Source organism: Mirounga angustirostris, unplaced genomic scaffold (genome assembly GCF_029215605.1).
Source record: "Mirounga angustirostris isolate CCGP_5_RB_7025 unplaced genomic scaffold, mMirAng1.0.hap1 SCAF_2, whole genome shotgun sequence".
NCBI lineage: Eukaryota > Metazoa > Chordata > Mammalia > Carnivora > Phocidae > Mirounga > Mirounga angustirostris.
The window spans coordinates 179546678-179552377 of NW_026991710.1; positions in this window are offsets into that span (position 1 = coordinate 179546678).

Here is a 5700-nt window from a genome sequence, read left to right on the forward strand (position 1 = left end):
TTGCCTAACACTGCTGGCATGGCTATTTAAAGTTTGGACGTGACAATGGGCTATAGTAAATAAGGTGGAAATTGGATAATTGTTTTAAAAGAGCACTCAGAAGTAGGTCAAAGTTCTCAGAGTGGTGGGATTGTGAGGAAGGATTTATTATATAAGAAGGAGGTATTCCTTGCTTGCTTTTCTATGTTCAATGGGATGGTCCAGTGGATAGTTGGGGAAAAAAAGTTACACTGGTAAAGAGGACATTAGCATCTTTGAGAAAGTTGATAATGGTAGCCTTCTGTAGTTTCCAATAGAACATTCTCTCATGACACTGGGCTCCCTAGAATCATTGGGAAGATCAGATTCCAGAATGGCAGAGCCAAGAGGTAGTACTGAAAGTCAAAAACAATTTCTTAATTTGTTTTTTACCTTTTATTTTGAAATAACCTTACACATACAAGAAAATTACAAAAATAGCACATAGATATTTTTAATAAATGGCATTGGGATAACTGGATAGCCACATGCAAAAGAATGAAATAGAACTCCTACTTCAAAACATATACAAGAATTAACGAAAAATGAATCATTAATCTAAATGTAATAGCTAAAACTAGAAAATGTTTATAAGAAAACATAGAAGTAAATCTACATTACATTGGATTAGGAAATGTTTCTTAGATATGATGACACCAAAACCTCAAGTGAGAAAAAAAGAAAAAAATAGGGATGCCTGGGTGGCTCAGTCAGTTAAGCATCTGCCTTCAGCTCAGGTCATGATCCCAGGGTAATGGGATCGAGTCCTGCATCAGGCTTCTTGCTCAGCAGGGAGCCTGCTTCTCCCTCTGCCTGCTGCTTTCGCTGCTTGTGCTTTCTGTCTCTCTCTCTGTCATCATGACCTGAGCTGAAGACATATGTTTAACCAACTGAGCCACCCAGGCATCCCAAGACTACTTAAGAAGTTTAAAAATAAAAAAGTCTCCTAATAGGGGCCCTCACTGGCCATGTAGTGAAACATTATGCAACAGTATACTATGAATACTTCTTCTGCCGCTTCTCCTTGTACTATGATGGAGTCCATCACAACCATCAGTTAATTAAAACACAGAAAAATGCTTTAAATCCATAATAACATGTGAGAGAAAAATGTAAAGTTCACAAAAAAGAGTGAATAAAAATATAATATTTTACTGGCAAAAAATAAATAAATAAAAATGGAAAAAGGATTTGAATAGCCATTACTTTAAAAAAAGAGATATGCACATGGCCAATGAACACACAAAAAGATGCTCAACATCATTAGTCATTACATAAATACAAGTCAAACCCAAAGTGAGTTATCACTTCACATCCACTAGGATGGCTAAAGGTTAAAAGTCACACAAAAACAAGTGTTTTGGAGGATATGTAGAAATTGGTACCCCCATATTACTGGTGAAAATATAAAATGTTGCAGCCATTTTGGAAGAGTTTGACAGCTTGAAGTGTTAAACATGGAGTTACCACATGATCTTTCAATTCAACTTCTAAGTATATACCCAACATAATAAAAAACGTATCTCCACACAAAAACATTCACATGAGCTAAAGACCACTCTGCTCAAGAATGTTTGGGTCAACCAGGAAATCAAAGAAGAACTTAAACAATTCATGGAAACCAATGAGAATGAAAACAAATCGGTCCAAAACCTATGGGATACTGCAAAGGCAGTCCTAAGGGGAAAATACATAGCCATCCAAGCCTCACTCAAAAAAATAGAAAAATCCCGAATTCACCAACTAACTCTACACCTTAAAGAACTAGAGAAAAAGCAACAAACGACGCCTAAGCCACGCATTAGAAGAGAAATAATTAAGATTAGAGCAGAGATCAATGAATTAGAAACCAGAAACACAGTAGATCAGATCAACAAAACTAGAAGCTGGTTCTTTGAAAAAATTAAGATTGATGAACCACTGGCCAGACTTATCCAAAAGAAAAGAGAAAGGACCCAAATTAATAAAATTATGAGTGAAAGGGGAGAGATCAGGACTAACACCAAGGAAATAGAAACAATTATTAGAAATTATTATCAACAACTATGTCAATAAGATGAGCAACCTGGATAAAATGGATGCCTTCCTGGAAACCTATAAACTGCCAAGACTGACACAGGAAGAAATTGAAAACCTGAATAAGCCAATAACCAGGAACGAGATTGAAGCAGTGATCAAAAACCTCCCAAAAAACAAGAGTCCAGGGCCTGATGGATTCCCTGGGGGAATTCTACCAAACATTCAAAGAAGAAATAATACCTATTCTGTGAAGCTGTTTTAAAAAATAGAAACAGAAGGAAAGCTTCCAGACTTATTCTATGAGGCCAGCATTACCTTAATCCCCAAACCAGGCAAAGACCCCATCAAAAAGGAGAATCTCAGACCGATATCCCTGATGAATATGGATTCCAAAATCCTCAACAAAATCCTAGCTAATAGGATCCAACAATACATTAAAAGGATCATCCACCACGACCAAGTGGGATTTACCCCAGGATGCAAGGGTGGTTCAACATTCGCAAATCAATCAATGTGCTAGAACACATTAATAAGAGGAGAGAGAAGAACCATATGGTCCTCTCAATTGATGCAGAAAAAGCATTGACAAAATACAGCATCCTTCCCTGATTAAAACTCTTCAGAGTATAGGGATAGAGGGAACATTCCTCAAGTTCATAAAATCCATCTATGAAAAACCCACAGAGAATATCATTCTCAATGGGGAAAAGCTGAGAACATTTCCCTTAAGATCAGGAACACGTGAAGGATGCCCACTCTTGCCACTATTGTTCAGTATAGTACTAGAAGTCCTAGCAACAGCAATCAGACAACAAAAAGAGATAAAAGGTATTCAAATTGGCAAAGAAGAAGTCAAACTCTCTCTTTCCGCAGATGACATGATACTTTATGTGGGAAACCCAAAAGACTCCACCCCCAAATTACTAGAACTCATATAGCAATTCAGTAATGTGGCAGGATACAAAATCAATGCACAGAAATCAGTTGCTTTCAGGATGCCTGGGTGGCTCAGTTGGTTAAGCAACTGCCTTTGGCTCAGGTTATGATCCTGGAGTCCTGGGATCGAGTCCCGCATCGGGCTCCCTGCTGAGCAGGGAGTCTGCTTCTCCCTCTGACCTTCCCCTCTCTCATGTGTGCGTGCTCTCTCACTCATTCTCTCTCTCTCAAATAAATAAAATCTTAAAAAAAAAAAAGAAATCAGTTGCTTTTTTTTTTTCTTAAAGATTTTATTTATTTATTTGAGAGAGAGAGAGAGAATGAGAGACAGAGAGCATGAGAGGAAGGAGGGTCAGAGGGAGAAGCAGACTCCCTGCCAAGCAGGGAGCCCAATGCGGGACTTGATCCCGGGACTCCAGGATCATGACCTGAGCTGAAGGCAGTCGCTTAACCAACTGAGCCATCCAGGCGCCCGAAATCAGTTGCTTTCTTATGCACTAACAATGCATCTGTAGAAAGAGAAATTAGAGAAATGATTCCATTTACAATAGCACCAAAAACCATAAGATACCTCGGAATAAACCTAACCAAAGAGGTAAAGGATCTATACTCTCGGAACTACAGAACACTCATGAAAGAAATTGAAGAAGACCCAAAAAGATGGAAAAATGTTCCATGCTCATGGATTGGAAGAATAAACATTGTTAAAATATCTATGCTATCCAGAGCAATCTATACATTCAATGCCATCCCGATCAAAATTCCAATGACATTTTTTAAAGTGCTGGAACAAACAATCCTAAAATTTGTATGGAATCAGAAAAGGCACCGAATTGCCAAGGAAATGTTGAAAAAGAAAAACAAAGCTTGGGGGCATCATGTTGACCGATTTCAAGCTATATTACAATGCAGTGATCACCAAGACAGCATGGTACTGGCACAAAAACAGACATATAGATCAATGGAACAGAATAGAGAGCCCAGATATGGACCCTCAACTCTATGGTCAAATAATCTTTGACAAAACAGGAAAAAATATGCAATGGAAAAAAGACAGTCTCTTCAATAAATGGTGCTGGGAAAATTGGACAGCCACATGCAGAAGAATGAACCTTGACCATTCTCTAACACCATACACAAAGATATACTCAAAATGGATGAAAGACCTCAATGTGAGACAGGAATCCATCAAAATCCTAGACGAGAACATAGGCAGTAACCTCTTTGATATTGGCCACAGCAACTTCTTTCAAGATACATCTCCAAAAGCTAGTGAAACAAAAGCAAAAATGAACTTTTGGGACTTCATCAAGATAAAAAGCTTCTGCACAGCAAAGGATACAGTCAACAAAACAAAGAGGCAACCCACAGAATGGGAGAAGATATTTGCAAATGACACTACAGATAAAGGACTGGTATCCAAGATCTATAAAGAACTTCTCAAACTCAACACCCAAAAAACAAATAATCAAATCAAAAAATGGGCAGAAGACATGAACACACACTTCTCCAAAGAAGACATACAAATGGTAACAGACACATGAAAAAATGTTTATTATCATTAGCCATCAGGGAAATTCAAATCAAAACCACACTGAGATACCACCTTACACCAGTTAGAATGGCAAAAATTGACAAGGCAAGAAACAACAAATGTTGGAGAGGTTGTGGAGAAAGGGGAACCCTCTTACACTGTTGGTGGGAATGCAAGTTGGTACAGCCATTTTGGAAAACAGTGTGGAGGTGCCTTAGAAAATTAAAAATAGAGCTACCCTATGACCCAGCCATTGCACTACCGATTATTTACCCCAAAGACACAGATGTAGTGAAAAGAAGGGCCATATGCACCCCAATGTTCATAGCAGCAATGTCCTCAATAGCCATACAATGGAAAGAGCCTAAATGCCCTTCAACAGATGAATGGATGAAGAAGATGTGGTGATATATACAATGGAATATTACTCAGCCATCAGAAAGGATGAATATCCAACTTTTACATCAACATGGATGGGACTGGAGGAGATTATGCTAAGTGAAATAAGTAAAGCAGAGAAAGTTAATTATCATATAGTTTCACTCATTTGTGGAACATAAAGAATAGCATGGAAGACATTAGGAGAAGGAAGGGAAAAATGAAGGGGGGAAATCGGAGGGAGAGATGAACCATGAGAGACTATGGACTCTGAAAAACAAACTGAGGGTTCCAGAGGGGAAGGGGGTGGGAGGATGGGTTACCCTGGTGATGGGTATTAAAGAGGGCACATTCTGCATGGAGCACTGGGTGTTATACACAAACAATGAATCATGGAACACTACATCAAAAACTAATGATGTAATGTATGGTGCTTAACATAACAATAAAAAATTTTTAAAAAAGGGAGGGCACGTACTGCATGGAGCACTGGGTGTTATACGAAAATGATGAATCGTGGATCACTACATCAAAAACTAATGATGTATTGTATGGTGACTAACATAATAAAATAAAATTAAAACAAGACAAAACAAAACAAAAATTCCCATGAATGTTCATAGTAGCAGTGTTTGTCATAGCCAAAAAATGGAAACAGCCCAATGCCCATGAACTGATGAATAGGTAAATAAATATGATGTATCCATATAACACAGTGTTATTCAATCATAACAATGAATGAAGTATTGGCACATGTTGCAATATTAATGTTTCCTGAAAACATTACAGTAAGTAAAAGAAATGAGTCACAAAAA